The following is a 21,211-nucleotide window of genomic DNA, read 5'->3' on the forward strand; positions in this document are numbered from 1 at the left end:
TTTTCTGCAGTGGATTCTACAAAACTGTTGAATAATATGTGGAAACAGGGTGATTTAGGATGATTTTAAATAAATTTTTTAATTCTCAGCACCTGGTACATCAAAAGCTCTGCAGTGGTTTGGTTATATTATTCAGTTGTACATTATTTAATAAAGCAATTTATACAGTTTGTAATATTATCTGCATATCCTATTCTGAGTCATAACTGGCTATCAATGGTATTTGTGTTATGCCAGATCATCTTATATTTAGATGATGAGCATACTAAAAAGACTATTGATTTAAAGTGATAGTCTTCAGTGACTCTCATCTTTCACTTCTTAGTCTTATATTGCTGAAATTCGGTTGTAAATAATCTTTTACTTCTTACTTTACTCTGTAACTACTTATAAGAAGTTGACTTAGAATCAGTCTCTGATTTTGGAGTCTCCCTACTGAGTATGGTTTGTTTCAGATATCTGTCAATTCCAAATCAGGACTAACTTCAATACGAAATTGAAAAAACTGCTTAGAGCTAAGAGAGTTGAGATAATTACTGTTGGTTGTTTTTGACCCCCAAAGCTATTAATTATTAGGAGAAAACAATGTAGTTTTATTGAGGAACATTTTATAAACAGTAATATTTTGTCTCAAGAAGCAAATCAAATATCTTTGGCATATTTGTTTTTTTATTATTTTTAAAGATTTTATTTATTTATGCATAGAAGAACTGGAGTGTAGGCCAGGGGTGTCAGGGTGAGAAGATTCACCAGAGACAGAGTCTGGAGCAGAACAGGCAGATTTGATGAGATATACTGCTGAGGGGAGCAGCAGGTGAGACAGGAGAGGTCTGCTGTGCCATGTGGGTCACCTCCCTGGCCCGGGGATCAAACTCATGTTGCAGTGGCTGATAGCTTCATAGTGCTGAGACTGAACCCCTTGCACCACCAGGGAGGCCCCTCTTGGACATATTTGTGAGTAGATTCTTCAAGTCAAATAAATGACAGACGGTACATAGAATGTACCAGGATATTCACTCTTGACCTGGAGGGGGAACCTGAGGTAACTTTTAGAAAGTGATACACTGGATTTTGGGATTGGGGTCAAAATAATGGGGTCACAATGGTATGGGAATATAAAAATAAAATTTATAATTATAAAAATAAATAAATAAATAAATAAATAAATAAATAAATAAGAGAGGAAAAACACAAATTTGAAAAAACAAAAAAAAAGGATATGGAGACTATTCAGACCTGAACGATGCCTCTTGTACAAGAAGAGCTCAGTTCAGATTAATAACCAAGCTACAAAACTAGCTGTTATTGCTCCCATTTCTAACTTACATTCAGTTCTCTTTTAAAGTATAAAGCATCTGATCTGCTCCTTGGTAAATGGAGTAAATAAGTTATGACATGAGTGCAGCAAAATTGGCACAATTAATGCCTAGCTACTTAGGATTTTCTATAACTCACATCTAATAAAACATAGAACATTAGTCAGACTGGATTTTCTAATCCTATTCTCACTTCTCCCCTCAATATAGTACATAGACACTATGGAAAGAGAGAATGTGAAAAAAAAAAAAAAGACTAGCAAGAGCATATTAAACCTCTAGAAATAATGAATAAGTTTCTATTAGTGTCTGAAAATACAGATAGAAGAGTTTACAGGGACTTGTAAACAACTGACAGCTGGCCAGCCTCTGATATCCACTGCCTCGAGCAGTTCTTGCATCCATCCAGACACAGTATTAGATCAGAAATATATGTGGAGTGTTTAGGCCAATGTGAAAATTCTCTGGGTTCTGAGAAAGACAGACTGCATTGGACAGTTAAGATGATTTTATTCAAGATATTGCAGAGGGAAAATTTCATTAATGAGGATATCTCTGGTTTTATAGATGCAAGTCAACAAGATACCACCCACAAGTCGTGGGAGCCATGAGAATAGTTGAGATGGTATATTTTTGGAAAATGCAGGATCAGTGTTGCCCTTTGAGATGACTAGTTCACATAACAAAAATAGAAAAACAAAAAATGTGGAAGCAATTAGAAAAACAAAAGGGTGAGAGAATTTCATAACCATCATTGCTTTCTGGGAGCATAAGGTACAAGGAAGTTCAAAATTATCAGGACCAAACATTCTTCTGATTAAGACTATTCAGTATAAAGGATGTTATATCGAGGGGCATTTAGCTATTAAAAAGAACAGTTTTATTTTTTTTTTTTTTGTTGTTGTTTAAAGACCTTTATTTTTTTTTTTTTTATTTTTTTTTTTTAAATATTAAATTTTATTTTTATATTCCCCCATACAATTGCAAACGCCCCATTCTGACCCCAATCCTTCCCCTCCCGCCCCCACCCCCAAAAAGTGTCTCTGGTTCATAGTTTTTTGTTGATTTTGATTTTCACTTTCTTATATCATTTTCCTGGTCCCTTATTTAAGTTTTCTAGATTCCTGCTATGAGTGAGACCATCCGGATATTTTTCTTTTCTTTTGGCTTATTTCGCTGAGCATGATCCCTTCCAGTGCCATCCATGTTGCTACAAATTGCATGTGTTTATCTTTTTTGATGCTGAGTAATATTCCATGTATATATGTACCACATTTTCTTGATCCAGTCATCTATTTTTGGGCATTTGGGTTGTTTCCAAAGCTTAGCTATTGTAAACAGTGCTGCTATAAACATAGGAGTGCAGGTGCTCTTTGGAATTGATGTTTCTGTTCCTTTGGGTAAATACCTAGGAGTGGAATTGCTGGATCATATGGAAGCTCTATGTTTAGTAGGTCCAGAATCTCCACACAGCTCTCCATAGTGGTTGGACCAGTTTGCACTCCCACCAACAGTGCACAAGAGTTCCTTTTCTCCACATCCTCCAACATTTGTTGTTGCTAGTTTTTTAAATATGTTGCCATTCTCACTGGTGTGAGATGGTATCTCATGGTAGTTTTGATTTGCATTCCCTGATTACAAGTGATGTTGAACTTTTTTCATATGTCTGTTGGCCATTTGCATTTCCTCTTCAGAGAAGTTTCTTTTTAGCTCTTCTGCCCATTTTTGACTGGATTATTTTCTTGTTGTGCTGAGTCTCATCAGCTCTTTGCAGATTTTTGTGATCAGTCCTTTATCAGTATTGGGTGCAAAAATGTTCTCCCAGTTGTGGGGTTTCTCTTTTTTTTTGTTATTGTCTCTTTTGCTGTGCAGAAATCTTTAATTTGATGTAGTCCCAGCTGTTTATCTTTCTCTTCACTATCACTGCTTTGGGTGATGTGTCTGTAAAGATGTCTTTGATGTGCAAAACCCGTAGTGTTCGCCTATATTTCCTTCTATGTATTTTATGTTTCAGGTCTTATGTCTAGTTCTTTAATCCATTTTGAGTTGATTTTTGTGTATGGTGTGAGGTAGTGGTCAAGCTTCATTCTTTTTGCATGTAGCGACCCAGTTTTTCCAGCACCATTTATTGAACAAACTTTCTTTGCTCCAATGCATAGTCTTTGCTCCTTTGTCAAAGATTAGTTGACCATAAATCTGTGGGTTTATTTCTGGATTTTCTATTCGATTCCATTGGTCTGTATGTCTGTTCTTTTCAATACCCCATGCAGTTTTGATGATTATGGCTTTGTAGTTATAGTTTGAAGTTCTGGGAGTGTGATGCTCCATTTCCTCTATTTTTTTTTTTTTTCAGAGAGAGCTTTGGCTATTCGGGTTTTTTTGTGATTCCATCATGAGAATTCATCAATAATTGTTTCTATTTCTTTGAGAATGCCATTGAGATTTTGATTGGAATAGCATTGAATCTGTATATTGCTTTTGGTAGGAGGCCATTTTAATAATGTTTATTCTTCCAATCCATGAGCAGGGGATGTCTTTCCATTTCTTTGTTCTTCTTCTATTTCTTTACAGTGTTTTTTATAGTTTTCTTGTATAGGTCCTTTACCTCTTTTGTTAGATTATTCCCAAATATTTGATTTTTTTTGTTTCGTATTAAATAAAAGGGGTGGTTTTTTTGTTTCTTCTTCTTCAGATTTATTGTTTGTGTATATAGGAAGGCTACTGACTTTTGCGTGTTGATTGTATCTCCTGCCACTTTACTGAATTGATTGATGAGTTGAATTAGTTTTCTGTGGAGATTTTGCGGTTCTCTATGTATATTATCATATCATCTGCAAATAGTGATAGTTTGACTTCTTCTTTTCCTATTTGGATTCCTTGGATGTCTTTCTCTTGTCTTATTGCTCTGGCTAGGACTTCCAGTATTATATTGAAAAGCAGTGGTGAGAGTGGACATCCTTGTCTTTTCCAGATCTTAATGGAATTGCTTTCAGCTTTTCACCATTGAGAATGATACTGGCTGTTGGCTTGTCATAGATGGCCTTTATGATGTTGAGGTATGTTCCTTGTATCCAAGAATTCAAGGCTTTTATCATGAATGGGTGTTGCACTTTGTCGAACGCTTTCTCAGCATCTATTGATATTATCATATGGTTTTTATATTTCTTTTTGTTGATGTGTTGGATAACGTTGATTGATTTCGGATGTTAAACCATCCTTGTGCCCCTGGAATGAATCCAACTTGGTCGTGGTGAATTATCTTATGGATACATTGTTGGATTCTGATAGCTAAAATTTTATTGAGGATTTTTGCATCAGTGTTCATTAGGGAGATTGGCCTATAGTTTTCCTTTTTTGTGTTGTCCTATTCGGTTTTTATTAGTGTAATATTGGCTTCATAGAACGTGTTTGGTATTGTCCCTTCCTTCTCAATTTTTTGGAAGAGTTTTGTGAAGGATAGGCACTAATTCGTCTCTGAATGTTTGTAGAATTCATTTGTAAATCCATCAGGTCCTGGGCTTTTGTTTTTGGGGGTTTTTAATTACCATTTCAATTTCGCTGCTTGTAATTGGTCTGTTTAGGTGTTCTATTTCTTCTTTATCTAGCTTGGGTGATTTGTAGAGTTGTAGGAATTTGTCCATCTCCTCTAGATTGTTGAACTTGTTTCCATATAACTGTTCATAGTAGTTACTGATTATTCTTTTGATTTCTGCTGTGTCCGTTGTGATTTCTCCTCTTTCATTTATGATTCTGTGTATTTGTGCTTTCTCCCTTTTTCCTTTGTGAGCCTGGCTAGGGGTTGTCTATTTTATTTATTTTTCAAAGAACCAGCTCTTGGTTTCATTGATCTTTTGGATTGTTTTTTAGTTTTCAATTTCATTTATTTCTGCTTTGGTTTTATTATTTCTTTTCTTCTACTGGTTCTGGGGTTTTTTTGTTGTTCTTTTTCTAGATCTTTGAGCTTCGAGATTAGGTTGTTTCTTTGAGTTCTTTCTTGTTTTTGATGTGAGCTTCTATTGCTATATATTTTCCTCTTATTACTGCTTTTGCTGCATCCCATACATTTAGGATATTGGGTGTCCTCCTTGTCATTCAATTCAAAGAATTTTTAATTTCTTCTTTGATCTCCTCGTTAGTCCAGTGGTCTTCCAGTAGTGGCTGGCTTTTAATCTCCATGAGGTAGGATAGTTCCTTGCCTCTTTTTATGATTTATTTCTAGTTTGATTCCTTCGTGGTCAGAAAAGATGGTTGGTATGATTTCAATCTTGGTGTATCTGTTGATGTTTGTCTTGTGCCCCAGTATGTGATCGATCCTGGAGAATGATCCGTGTGCGCTGAGAAAAATGTTTGTACTCCGTTAAAAAGAACAGTTTTTAAAAAGAAGATTTTTGATGTATAATTGATAACAAAAAACTGCAAAATTATGAAGTGTATGATTTAATTAGTTCAACATGTGAAACCATCACCACATTCTGGATAGAGAGGAAAGTGGGGAACTAAGTGGTGTGGAGGGGGGCCAGTGGAGTATAGTGGAAGACTGCAGGTGCATTTGTGGCAGGAGGGGTGTGGTAACATACACCTGAAGAGTGTGATCCTAGGCTCTAACTCATACAGTATTGTATTTTTTAATCTCAATTTAAAAATATATATGAAAAAGAAAGAAAAGAACCAAGTCTTATATAAATCAAGAACTACATTTAAAACGTGACCTTTTCCATTAATGGTAGAGAAAAACTTGTGCATTTTCAAACAAGAAAATTTATAACGCTTTCTTCTTAAGGTAAGAAATATTTTTCCCCACAAAATACAAAACAAGTTTACCTTTAAGTGGACATTAATCTAACCTGTCATTTTTTAAAACAAACCTTAGATCCAGGACATCTGCCCTGAAGAATATTGACAACTCCTAAGCAGATTCTGCCTGGGTTCAACACTAATATTCTTTGAATGTTCCTTTACTGTTAAAAAAAATCAAATGAAGAAATGTGCCTATCAGAATTGGTTTTTATAGTTTGGACATATTAAAAATGCTTTATTAAATTTGGATTTTATGTACTTTCCAATAATTACAAAAATCCAGTCTATCCAATTACCCTCTCAGGATAACAGGGGAACCCCAAAGTTCCCAGTATCTAATCATCTCCATGGTGGTGAGTCATGGGAAGACTCTGAGGAATCAGGATCATTTTATTAGACAGAAAACATTTGGTTTTCTCAGACATTCTTTTTATTAAGAAGAAAGCTCACTTTATTAAACTAACACTGTTTTTATATCAGCAATAGCAGCAGGGGAGTGTAAGTTTAATACTTACACAAGCAATTTCATGCAGTTGTCATTAATATCAAGGAAGTAAATGTTGGGTTTAATGCTGCCCTGGTTTCTAAATAAAGAGATGTCAGATTGTACATTTGGAGAATGAAAACTGCTGCCTTATTTAACACTGACACAAGAAAGAAATGATTCCTTCCCCTTGAAATCTTCTAAGAGAGACTAGTTTGCTACTGAAAATGTGCACAGAAATGAGGGTTGCTTGTTATAAAAAAGGGACATGAAGATAAAAACTGAAGTTCCCACCCCCCTTTTACTACATGATAGCAGTTGGAAATCCTTATAGTACATGTCATTACATTTAGACAGGATGTAATTGTTTATGATGGGACTCTGTACAAAGAGATAGGAAATTTTTCCTTGGATTGACATTTCTGGAGTAGTTGAAGGAGAAAAGAAAAAAAAGAAAAGGAAAGAAGAAAGGAGAGGAGACAGAGGAAAGGTGAGTAAGGGGGTAGGATAAGGGGAGGGGTAAGGGAGGGGAGGGGAGGGGAGGGAGGGGAGGGGAGGAAAAGGAAAATGTGATTTTCCCACCAACCTTGAGCATAATCTCTTTCTGCCCTACTTGGAGTTATCTTTTGACTCCACAGTTGCTTTGTATGTTAAATTAACACATGTCATAATCTTTTTAAATCTCAGTTCCTTCATCACTACTGGATAACTACAATCCCATTCACAAAATCTTCCTCTGTTTTGGAAGAAAGTAGTAAAATTCAGAGATTCATATAATCCAAGATTTATATAGGATTCTAATAACGAGTCTGTTGGAAACACGTTATGAGTCCCTGTCCTTTCATAGGAACATATAGCGTCTATATGGTTTGGAAACACAACATCAAGCAGGGGCTTTGCTGAGGCATGTGTTCCTCTTCCAAGTTGCACACAAGTAGTCCCTCTGGAAAGTGACGCATAGAATTTTGCATGCTTTATTAGAGAAAATATTTGTTAAAGGAAGGCATTTATAGCAATTGGAGTCTTGCAATAGTTAAATAAGCTTGAAGCCATCAGGTAGCTGGGAATATTAGAACAGGAATCTTGTGGAAGGAATGTTGGCACTGAGGAGGAGATAATTGATGGATCTGTGGTGGCTTCTGCCTAATTTTTTCCAGCACCCTTCCTAGTTCTATTAGATTATGGACAGCTACTGGTGCCAACAGCATCTTTAATATTATTCATGTAAGTTGAAATTTATGTGAAATTCCAAAATACTGCATAAGACAAAATTTTTAGCTCATCCTTTAACACATGTGAAAACACAAAGTAAAAAGGGAATAAACATGCCCATGGCTTGGTATGGGAAGGGGTGGAGTGAAGAATTAGTCAGGGATTACCAGGTAGAGCATGAAAAATAGCTTTTTTAAAAAGGGTCAGTACCAATACCAATGAACAGATACTACCTTTTTCTAAATTTTATGTCGGCCACCAGGCCGTGTTTCTTAATATTCAGTGAAGATTCCTTGTGATCCCCTCAAGCATCAGGTGTGATTCAGCATCGTGTGTCCCACTGGCACAGAAGAGTGATTGCGTCCTCCCTAATCTAACCCTTCTGTGGCCTGTTATATTTGAGTTTTAAATGAATTTGAAATGGCATACCCAAGAAAACTGAGTCCAACATCACTGATTGTTGGTTGCATTTATTATTGTGACTTTAGCAGGTCTTATTTGTGTTTTAAAATCAAGTAAAATAAAATGCAATCCATTGCTTTATGGAACAGGGCAGGCTGTCTGCTTAAATCCATACACCTATGTAATGCTGAAGTGAGTCTCTGTGCCTGGGGATATGGATCAATAGGTTTGTTAAAAATCATTCAACAGAGACAATTTTCATTAATTTCAATTTTATGTTCGTGTGTTCCAAAAGACCTTAGGAATCAATATGTTCAACTTACTTTGAAGCAGAATTCTGGGGAAAAAAAATAAGAACATGCTTTGATACTGGGTATATTATGTATTCCAGACTAAAATTGGTTAGGATATGAAAACACATATTGGGGAAAGTACAACAATGATTATATAATTGAAAAAGGTTAATTTGGAACCCTAAAGACACATGTTAAATTAGCTAGCATTCACTGGATTGGAGACCTTGGACAATAAATTTAGTATCAATTCATAGTATGCTGATGATAATTTTACCGATTTTGCACAGTTTCTGTGAAGATTATATATGGACAGTATATACACATTTCACAGTAAGAACATGATCAACACAAACATTATTTTTATTGTTGATAAAATTATATAGGACAGGAATGTGCAAAGTGATGTGGTAGTGGGAACAGCTATTGTGAATCAATAGGCTCGTATTCAAAATCTTTTTCTATGAATAAAACTGAGTGACAGTAGTTCATTTAAGTTTTGAGTTGGAGCTGTTTGTTTTATTTTCCTGTATTCTGGTTTTGTTTTTCTTGCATTGTGTTGTTCTTGCCTATTTGGAGGTTTCTAAAAATATTAAAATTATATCTGTCAGATGATCTAGCAAGTCTACTCCTTAGTGTATATTATAAGGGTTGTTGGTGGGGTGAGCAGTTCTCTGTGAGTTGGATGCACCATTTATCCTCAGGGATGCCCAATTCCCCATTTGCTGTGGGCAGCGCGGCAGATCCACACTGCCCTGACTTGGCTTCATCCCCCTTGGAGGCTACCGTGGGGGTCAGAGGAGAGGAAGTGAAGACCTGCTTCATTCTCAGAATAAATGTTAGCACAACACCCCCCAACCCCATAGATAAAATAAATGAACACTGCAGGAATATAATACCTATTCATAATATAAATTCACAAACCAATAAGCCATCTCTGCAAATCTATGTAAATGACCATTTCAGGATAAAATTCATCTATCAGAGAATTTTGGGGGCAGATACCAGAAAACAGTTTATAGAATTTCTTTCAAATAAAAGAGCCAGTACTAAAAGCTATATATCTGTGTATCTACAAAAAAAAATAAAAAAATAGAAAAAGAAGGCTAACTTTAGGAAAGGTTTGAACTGCCTGAAAATTTGAACTTCTGATCTATTTTTTTCTGTTAAAATAAACAACCAGTTACACACACACACCACACACACACCACACACATATAATAAGTCTATCTAAAGATGTAATAATTTTTAGTTCAGAAGATTTTTTTTATTCTAAGTAGAAACAACTTTTCACAAAACTGCTTTTGTGAGACTGTCAGTGTAAATGTCATGGAAAAGAAAAGGCACACGGGCTAAGTTGAAATTAAACTTGTAATAACTGTCTGTCTCACGGGTTGTCAAGGGGTCAATTGTGATTCACACTCACAAATGGAAAGGTAGCATGTACAGAGAGAGGGAATCTCTTTACAAAATACCAAATAGGATGGCACCTATAATGACATCAGAAGCTAGGTTAGGAACCTGAAGTTTTATATGCGGGAGCAGGAACTGCAAGCAAAGGTGTATGGAAGATTCCAGAGAAAATAAGTGGCTGCCTTGATCTCTTTAATTTACTCCCTTTTTTTTTTAAAGTCTCATTTTGTCATAAGAACATTTACTATTAAATATATTCTCTTAACACATTTTTAGTGTGCAATGTGTTATTGTCGCTGTCAGAAAAGAGAGGAAGTATGCGCCTACTCCTCTGAGTTCTTCATGTGCTGGTTGAGCAACCACATTAACATCAGATAAAATAATAGCAGAAAAGAAACTTAATTACATACATATGGAGAATCTAGATGGATGTAGATACTAAAGACTCTGGGGAAAAATGAGGGTATATGCATCCTGACCTAAAGAATGAGATAAGGGGGGTCTCCCTGGTGGTGCAGGCGGTTGAGTGCAGTGCTGTGAAGCTGTCCACAGACTCTGCAGTGCCTGTTTGATACCCGCCGGCCACGAAGATACCCACATGGTCCAGCAGACCTCTCCTGTCTCGCCTGTTGCTCCCCTCAGCAGTGTACTTCGGTCAATCTGCCTGTTCTGTTTCCTACTCTATCTTGGGTGAATCCTCTCACCCTCCTGCATATCTGGCCTGTACCCTGTTTCTTGTATAAAAGTAAATAAATCTTTAAAAAAAAAAAAAAAAAAAAGAGTGAGATAAGGGCCAGGCAGGAGGCTGCTGTCCTGCAGAGGGAGAGAGTTGGTGAAAAGAGGCACCTGCACAGGTGGGCAGTGGGAGTGATGCCCCCAGCCTGTGCGGAGATTGCATTGATATAGTCCCCTTCTGTTTGGGAGGGGTCACTCCTCCATGGAGTGGCCTGTTTGTTGCTGATTTGGGATAACTAGGCAAAACAGGAGGGGATCAGAGATCCCAGGGTGGGCCCAATCTCCATATCTTTACCCTCAGGCCTGTGCTCCACTCCCTATAGCAGTCTGATCCTGCTTGGGTCTCCTGCCTTGTGATAAGGCACTGGTGCCTGAGGGTCATGACCTCTACAGCTGGGTTAATGGTCATGTTATTCCCCTCGACCTCCTTGAGAATCAGGTTCTGGTCTTGGGGCTCTTCCTTTCCAGTCTTTCTATTCTTGTCCTCCATCAACACGACTATTCAAAGCCTGCTATGGACATCTCGGAAGGCTATCCTTTATTGACTGTCAGTACGATGTAATAGCAAGTCTCTAGGGCTTATTCAGGTTGCTTAACTGAAACATTATGTCCATTAATACATGACACCCTATTTCTCTTTCATCCCAGTCCCTGGCAACCTGTAAACTTACATGGAAATAGTATTTATGTGGAAAAACACCAAGAAAAATTTGAATACTTGCAAAACATTTAAATTTCTATCAAATTTTATTTTAAAATGCTTTTTTGCATTTTTTTTTTTTTAACTAGAACACGGGGACCAGATTTATGGTCCAATCTTACACAAATATACAACTGGTCAAAATATATAAAGCACCGGTTTTCAGACATTCATTGAAAAATAGAAAATGCAAGACTGGAATGCTTGAGTGAAATGAAACAAAACTAGGGAAGGTTTATGCTTGCTTCAGCTTAAGGTCTGAGGGCACTTTCTACACCACAGCATAGAGAAGAACATAAGCAGTCTTGTAGGGTTGTTATAGGGCAGCCCCGATATTGAACGGGTTGCCTGGCTGTGGGTCCTCACCCATAGTTTCAAAGGGTCTTATTAATACTCCACTACAGGCACACACAAAAGGTTAATAAAAGGTTTATTTACAAGGGAAAAGGAAATAAGGAAAATGTACAACTCCGGGAGAAAATAGGGAAATAAAGTCTTTAATGCTTCCTACCCAATCCGCCGACTGGAAACCCAAAGGCACTCTCAGAGCTGGCCGGAGGCTGCAAGCTGGCCGAGAGCCAAAATGGGGGACCCCTCCAAAGCCCATGTCTGGCTTTATACCAACCTGGCTGCTTAACCCCACCTTCAGGTCCCAGCCACCTTCCCTTTGATGGTGATGGGATTTGGAGTTCCCAGTGTCTTTGGCTTTGCCTGGGGTGGGGGTGGAGTCCACAAAGCCTGTATGGAATTAGCTTTAGGACATCCTTTCCCCCTAACAGGGCCATTAAGCTGAAGAGTCAGAAATTGAATTTGGGTCGGGGAGTATAGGGTCTTTGGGAAAATAGTTTTCTCAGACTGTTTTTTGCAATGACCTTCTAGCACAGGTGGCCTAGTAGATAACATGTAGCCTTGAAATGTAGTCCACATGTGCAGAAGGCAGTAAATCATATGTAACCTTGATGTATAGTTCCCATGCATGAAGGCTTATTCTGTAAACTAGGTTTAATTTGGTTCTGCACTGGCTTTGTCTATAAATCATATAAAGTTAATAGGGCTTCTGGGAGGCGGGGGGACTCTCATTGGCCCTTCACAAGGCACAAGATCACTACTACAGCCAGAGCCCAGAGGGGCTGCCTTTGCTGGACACTGCAGCTTTTGCTATGTGTGTGTTAGAGCACACCGGTGCCGAGGCCAAGAATGACCGAGACCCATGTTCAATGCAAAAGCAAAAGTGGCTTTATTAGCTAGCTCGAGCTAGGGTCCGAACCCCCGGAGTGGAACCGACACAGGGGCCGTGCCCAGACAGGTTTGGACCCTGAGCACCAAAATTAAGCAGTTTAAATGGGCATACAGAATGGGCTTAGGGTAACCTGACAGCTTCAGATGTGGATTCTAGAATCTGACTTTAGGGTAATCTAATGGTTACAGACGCCGTTCTTAGAATCTAGGATTCCAGGAATTGCAACCTCACTGTCAGTTAAACTCTAAAATGGCTGCTGTACTTTAAAATGGCTGCTGCTATGCTCTATTCTTACATGTGTATCTCCTGCTGCCTCATAATAAAGACTTTTTCCTGCTCCCCACACATGGGCTTCATGAGCTGTTTCTCTGCTGCCATGGAGAACCAGTCAAGTTTGTAGCTGAGACTCCACAGGGAGCCAAAGTGACTGATTTTTGTGGAACAGAGTACAGGAGAGGAAGTGGCTGCACAGAAGGAGATAGTACTGGAGATCTGCATTGGGTACCTGAAACATTTTCAAAAGACTGAGAGTAGCTAACTCTGACTTAATGAAAAAGGCAGCAGAAAGCAATAGGCTAACCAAGACTTGGAACTCATACAGTTGTGGAATGAGTTTCTACCAGAGTTGAAAGATCCTGGTATACATGACTTTAGCTAGAATGCTTAGGAATATATTACCTTAATATTATGTCTATATTGGGGCCTCTCTGGTGGCTCATGGGGTTAAGTCTCAGCACTATGAAGAATCTGCAGCCATTGCAGCATAAGTTTGATCCCCGGCCAGGGAGCTACCCACATGGTGCAGCAGACCTCTCCTGACTCGCCCACTACTCCCTCAGCAGTATATTTCAGTACTTCTGCCTGTTGTGCTCCATACTCTGTCTCTGGTGAATCCTCTCACCCCCTGCATCTCTGGCTTGTACTCTAGCTCTTGTATGCATATATAAATCAAAAATAAATCTTTTTTTTAAAAAAAGCTTCCTTTTTAAAAAAAAATTTAAAGTTTAAAAATAAATAAAAACTCTTACTAGTTCCCTCATTCATAACTTACATAAATTTTTAAAATTACATTTCCACCATCATTCATGTTATTCTAGGGTTCAGTTGATTAATTCCTCATCTGTGCAAAGTGTTAATTCCATTCTCAAGTTTGCCATACTATAGTTAAGAATTGTATAAATGCCATATGGCAGGATCTCTAATGGAATTACTCAAAACAATCCTAGTGGCAACCAATTAGAGAACATGATTTTGACTGGAGTGTTGAAATCAAAGAAAGCTACAAAGAAGAGGCAGTTTTTCATCTAAGCTCTAAAAGTTGAGATGAATTTAAACAATAAGACAAGACAAGGAGGTGAGCAATGTGGAAAAGATAGAAATTCTGGGTTGCATCAAAGGACTGTCTGTGTAGAGGAATTTGGCACAATCATTTATTCAAAAATTTCAGAGTTCCCAGGATAGAGTTTATGTAGAAAGAGGATTGATTGTAATGATGCTGTAAACAAAGGCAGGATATAATTATTTAAGGGCATTTTATTCCTTGCTAAATATCCTGACATTATCCTTTTCCAATGTCAATATCTACAAAAGATATGGAAGTGCTTTCCTTCATGGTAATATCTGTGTTCTGGCACACTCTGTGTCACAATAGTCAACTGAAGATACCAGGCTTAGAGCATAAAATGTTTCTTGGAGTAATACAAAATAGAATTGATGAAGGTTCACATCGGAAATACTACAATAGAGATGGAGTAGTTTTCAGATTCATTAGGGAAATAAATTCAACAGGCGTTTATGCTGTGTGATTCAAAGGGATGAATTAATGATGCCTCCTAGGTTTATTGCTTGGGAGATGAACTTGGTGAATGTTCTGGTTGGTAGAGAAGGAAAGTCTTCAAGAGAAGGAAAGCCTTAAGAACACAGCAAAAGAGAAATATGAAAATGTTATATAGGAAATGAAATACAGGGAGATTACATGACTGTAATCCCCAACATTGTTTATTTAAAGCAAAGTTGATATAATTTAACTTAAATATAGAATTAGGCTAACTGCATGCTTTGGAACTAGGAATTATACCATTAGCATTTTGGTTTAGCATGAAATATGTGAACTGGAGTTTCTTAGGTAAACTTTTTGGACATTAGATACCTTATGTGTAAAATGGGGGTAAACTCTCCTACTTTGCATGATGTTGTGAGCTAATGGCTTTAAAGAAACTTACACAGATCCTAGCAGATGACAGTGCCTCAACAATTAGTATATGTGAGGTCAAAAATCCCTTATTCTCCTAAGACTAAGTTGTTTTTTTTTTTTAATACTACTTCTTGTTTATTTTTATTTATCTTTTTTTAAGATTTATTTTTATTTATTTATACAAGCACTGGGCACAGTCAGAAGCGCGGGAGGGTGAGAGAATTCACCAGAGCCAGAGCGGGGACCAGAAAAGGCAGAAGGACCGAGGTACACTGCTGAGGGGAGCAGTGGCGGCAGGAGAGGTCTGCGCGCCATGTGGGACCCTCCTCCAGTGGCCAGGGAGCAGCTGGGGATTGAACCGGCCCTGCAGAGGCTGCGGGCAGCTTCGCAACCCAGCGCTCCACCACTGCGCCACTGGGGAGGCCCAACTACTTCTTGTTTAAACCAAATCAAATAAGTATTTTCCCAGTTCCAATTTTTTTGTTGTTATTCATTCTTTCATTGACTCAAATACCTAGCAAATATTTTGAGAGTCTATCAAGTTCCAGACACTGTTTTAGGTGTAAGTATGCAGCAGGGCAGCAGGAACAAGATAGGCTCAATCTCCGCCCTCATAGATCTTATATTTCACTTGAATACTGTAGCCTCTACTAATATGACATCGACAAATAAAGGGAGAATTATAGCTTATCTTTGACATTATTCTTAAATAACAGTCTACAAAGTTAGCTGGTGTTAGCTAAATAGATCTGTTGGAGCGTGTGTGTGTGTGTGTTTTTAGTTTTCCAATAAACTTTAAAAATACAATGGGAACCTCAGGGAACAAAGAAGTGGACAATGTACGCTTCAGATTTGGGGACAGAAGTATTATATTGAGGCTGAAGTGAGATGGTCAGAGCAAACACAGATGCCAAAAAAAGCTGAAGAGCAGATATAAATGGGTAAAAAAAAAATAAAATTGAGGCTTTTAGTTTTCTGTTACTGTCTTTGTAATGCTTCCAACACTTTGCAATGCCAAGTCCTGAAGTTAATGTGACTTGTTCCCAAAACTTGTAATGTCAAGTCCTAAGGTTAATGTGACTTGTTACTAAACTTTTAAGTCAGGAGATAGGAGAGTGGATATATTAAAATGACTCCAAGACTTTTCTGATTTCAACAAGACATTTCTTAATTTGCTTTAGCCGGGGAACATAAAAGTTCACAGATAATTTATGAAAATTAGGTGACTTTCATATATTTTCTTGCTTGCAGTGCAATGTTCCTGCATCAAGGGTATTTAGATAGACTTTGATTTGAAATTGATTTAAAAATAGTTGTGATCACATTTGAATTTGGATATTTCACTTAAAAAATAAAATCCCAAATTCTAGTTTTTCTTGAAAAATTTACACATTTGATAACCCTGGACTGAATTTCTACATGTCAGCCATCAGCTGGTGCTGAGTAGCTGCCCTATTTAAATGTAGTCTGTGTTTCTTAGAGCCTACTTCCTGGCTTAGAACCTATCAACCAATGCTTACATTGGATTTGAGAACCCACATGGCTCATAAAGAATGACGTATACACTACTGTCAGTTGTCAGGTAGCACTGGATATACATTACTTTCCTGACAATGCCTGTGACCATATTTTCCAGTCTCCTTTGTCAACTAGGTAATAGATACAGTTTAAGGTTCAAATACAGTGAAGTCACATGAGACTTAGAAGAGAAACACAGAAGAAGAATTAGTAGTGGACAGATAGGTAAGTACACAAGTGTAAGATACAGTTTTTTTTTTTCAACATTTAAAGGTATAATTCACAAATTAAATACCCAGATATTTAGTGTTAATGAGTTTTGACAAATGTGTAGTCAAGGGACACTCAACCCTATTACATTGAAAACTGACTGTAGAATTGAGACTTCCATAAGGGTGAGGCTGGGCAAAGGGAAGCAAAGAGGAGAGAGATTATGTTGGAGGATTATGGGTACTTAAATATGGAATATTCCAAGACCACAAAAGAGTCCCAATGGCTTTTTCCCAAACATTTATCATTGTTCCTCTGTTCTCCAAGGAACATACTTTTATTTCTTTTTTTTTTAAGATTTATTTTTTTATGCATACACGAGCTGGGGTAGAGGCCAGGGGTGTGGCAGAGGGGAGATGGGAGGATACACCAGAGGCAGAGTGGGGAACAGAACAGAGAGACTGAAATACACTGCTGAGGGGAGCAGTGGGCAAGACAGGAGAGGTCTGCTGAGCCATGTGGGTAGCTCCCTGTCCGGGGATCGAACTTGTGCTGCAGTGGCTGTGGATAGCTTCAAGGTTGCAACTTAACCCTTGTGCCACAAGAGAGGCCCTATTTTTCCTATTTCTTTTACCATAGATTTGTTTTCCTTTTGCAGAAACTTATACAAATAGATTTATGTACAGTATAGTCTTCTGTGTCTGGTTTCTTTCATTTAGCATAATATTTTGAAATTTATCCATCTCATTGTTTCTGTGCTTGTCTTTAGTTCTTTTTTATTGATGAGAAGAACTACGCTGCATAATTATAGCACATGTTTTTCATGATTGTCTCCAGTTTGAGACTTTCATGGCTTAAGTTGTTATGAACATTCTCGTATAAAGGATTTATTTCCATTGAATGCATGGAAATGAAATTTCTGTATTAGAGGTATGTATGTTTAACATTTTAAGAAAAGGACAAGCAGTTTTTCAGAACAATTATACCATTTACATTCCCACCAACAAAACATAGTGACAGTTTCAATTACTGCATTTTCTAATCACTATTTGGTGTTCGATTTTTCAATATTAACTAATCTAATGGGAGTGTTTCCATTTTAAATTATGATTTTGATTTTGTTTTCCCTGTTGACTATGTGCAGAAGATCATGACTTATTGATCTTCTGTTTGTCTTCCTGATGAATTATCTACTGAATGCATTTCTTGTGCTTTCATTTGGGTTATTTGTATTTGTATTTTTGCTGCTTAAAATCTCTTTATGCATAGATACAAGTCTTTCATCATATCTACATGTATAGATATATGCCATTTTTCATACTGTATACATATATATATCAATAACAATATGGATTTAAAAATAGAACTATACAAAATATATTTCTCCTTCCTCTGGACTGACTATCCAATGTAACTGTGTTTTCTGATGAAATGAATATTTTAATTTTGATGAACTCACTACCTTTTTTTCCTTTTATGGTTTGTGTATCCTATGTCTTGCAATTTTGCATACTGATAGGCTAGAATCAGAAATTATCAATGTTTTGATGAAAGTTATATTGTCACTTAACCCCAATACTTCATTTCCTCTTGTCCCCCAAATTAAAATACTATTTCTAATTTTATCTTATGCATTCTCTTGAAATTCTTCGTCTTATTAAATATTATATCTCCCTAAATAAAATTTTGTGGTGCTGAGTATTAGTGGACTCATGTAAATCATAACATAGCCTATATAAACTCCTGATTTCTCTTTACTCTGACATTATATATTTAACATTTATTTATGTGTATGAATGAAGCATTAATTTATAATTTTATGGCGATATAGTATTCAGCTCAATGACTATACCACACTTCATCAATTTTCTTGTTTGTTATTTTTTTTCTACATTACCCCTGAAAAAGAAAATTGCACTAAACATTTTTATACACACCTCTGGAACACATATGCAAGAGTTTCTCCAGAGTACAGAGTTAGAAATTGAATTACTGAGAGTATAATTTATGCACAATTTTGGTTTTATAAGATAAATTGTTTACTATAGTAGCTGTACTAACACATGTTCTTGTCAGCTATTTACAGCTGTCTCTGTAACCCCATTGGCTCTTGATGTGAATTGCTTTACTTTCTTCTATTTACCCCTTCTAATATCTGTTGATGGCCTATTACATTCAGAAACTCCAGTCTACAAACATTAGCTCTTAATTCTCACAGCAAACCTGGGAAGCTAAAGACATTTATCTTAATTTGACCATATTAGATCTATAGTTTAGAAAACAACATATGTACAAAGTTTTAAGTTAAAAATATAGCAAAAAACTTTTATTTCATTGTTATGGAAGTAATATTAATTCAAACATTGTGTATCAGTGAGAGGTATAGGCGCCCACCTTTTCAGATGTACGTTACCACATCACTCCCACCCAAAGTACCCACGGTCCCTCTCCATTTTGCTACCCTTTGCCCACCCTCACCCTCTGGTAGCCTCAATTCTACAGTCAAATTTCAAAGGTGTGTTTTGGTTAGTTTTATATTTTCCTTTGTTTTGTTTCTATATATCTACATGCGAATACAATCATCCAGTATTTGTTTTATTTTTCTGATAATTCACTTAACACAATTCCTTCCAAGTCAATCCATGTTGTCTCAACTGGCAAGATTTAATCTTCATTTTATAATTGAACAGTATTTTGCTGTGTGTGTGTGTGTGTGTGTGTAGGTACACACATAGCACATATTCTTAATCCACTCATCTTTTGTTGGGCACTCAGGTTGTATTCACACCTTGGCTATTGCAAATAGTGATGTCATGAACATAGGATTGCATAGGATTGTGGAACTTTTAAATTTTGAGCAAACTCCATACTCTTTCCTACAGCAGCTGGAATAGTCAACTTTCCCATTAACAGTGGAGGGTTCCTTTTTCTCTATACCTTCAGCAACAATTATTTTCTGGTCTTCTTGACATGGGCCATACTCAGGGTGTAATGACTATGATTTCTTATCCTATCTTGATTTTCATTTTCTTGAGAAGTGATGAGTGCTTATTCATGTGTCTGTTGGTCACCTGCATGTCTTTATTGTAGAGAGGTCTATTTAGTTCTTCTGCTCATTTTTGATTGAGTTATTTGTTTTCTTTTTGATGAGTTGTATGATTCTTGTCACTTGTTGGATATTAATCCCTTATCAGATGTATGTGGAACAAATACCTTCTCTAATTCTGTAAGGTGGAAGGTACCTCTTCATTTTAATGATTGTTTCTTTTGTTGTGTAGGAATCTTTTAGTTTGCTGTAGCTCCGTTTGTTTATTTTTGCTTTTGTTTCCTTGTCACTGGGGTTGAGCCCTTAAGAAAATCTTGAAGTCAATGTTGTGGAGTGTTTTACCTATATATACCTATACATATATACATATATATGTGTGTATATATATAGTTTTACCTATATTATATAGGTAAAACACAGGTAATTCACAGTGGGAGAAAATGGCCTAATTTCATTCTTCTGCATGTGGCTGTCCAATTTTTCCAATACCATTTATTGAAGAGACTTTCCCTTCTCCGCTGTATACAATTGTCTCCTTTGTTTTAGATTAACTCTCCATGTAAAGTATGGGCTTATTTCTGGACTCTCAGTTTTATTTCATTGATCTATTTGTCTATTTTTTTAATAATGAAAGCATTTTGGGGCCTCCCCGGTGGCGCAGCAGTTGAGTGCTGGGTTGTGAAGCTGCCCACAGCCTCTGCAGCACCGGTTCAATCCCCGGCAGCCGGGCGAGGGTCCCACATGGCACACAGACCTCTCCTGCTGCCCACTGCTCCCCTCAGCAGTGTACTTCGGTCCTTCTGCCTGCTCTGCTCCCCGCTCTGCTCTTGAATTCTCTCACCCTCCCGCACTTCTGACTGTACCCAGTGCTTGCATAAATAAATAAATAAATAAATATATCTTTAAAAAAAAAAGATGACATAAAAAAAAAGAAAAGCATACTGTTTTCATTATTCTAGCTTTACATTGCATTTAAAGTCTGGAAATATGATAGCTTATTATTTTGTGTCAGGATTACATTGGCAACTTAGGTTCTTTTGTGGTGCCATATACATTTCAGTAATGTTTATTTTACATCTTTGAAAAATGAAATTGAAACTTTGATAAGTATTGTATTGAATCTGTATATTACCTCAGATAAGTTCACCATTTTAGCAATGTTAATCTTTGAGCAGGCAATATCTTTCCAAGTCTTTAGTGTCTCTATGTATATTACCGTGTCATCTGCACATAGTGATAGTTTTACTATCAAACCTTAAAAGATGGATTAATGTTTATACTTCTCAAGCTCTTCAAAAATTGAAGAAAGAGAATGCTTTCAAACACAGTTTATGTGGCCAAGAATACTCTCATACCAAAGCATACAACATTACAAAAAAGGAAACTAGAGAGCAATGTCCTTAATGAACATAGATGAAAATTGTCAACTATATCTAAGCAAATTAATTCAACAATTTATTAAATAGATCATACATCAAAACCAAATGGAATTTATCCCAGGAATAGTAAGATGGGTTAGCATCTGCAAATCAGTCAGTGTCATTTATTACATCAACCAAAGAAAAATAAAACATATGATTATATCAATTGATGCAGAGAAAGCATTTGGCAAGATTTAAAATACATTTCTGGGGCCTTCCCTGGTGACGCA

General features: G+C 36.9%; 1 protein-coding gene across 1 annotated transcript in view; it reads left to right on the forward strand.

Moving 5' to 3' along the window:
* The window catches only part of LOC119239980 (tubulin alpha-3 chain-like), a 38,576-nt gene that overhangs the window by 7,553 nt on the left and 9,812 nt on the right, over positions 1–21,211 (forward strand). The gene's annotated exons all lie outside the window — the stretch shown is intronic.

This window comes from Talpa occidentalis, unplaced genomic scaffold, assembly GCF_014898055.3.
Source record: "Talpa occidentalis isolate TD23 unplaced genomic scaffold, MPIMG_talOcc4v2.1, whole genome shotgun sequence".
NCBI classification, from domain to species: Eukaryota; Metazoa; Chordata; class Mammalia; order Eulipotyphla; family Talpidae; genus Talpa; species Talpa occidentalis.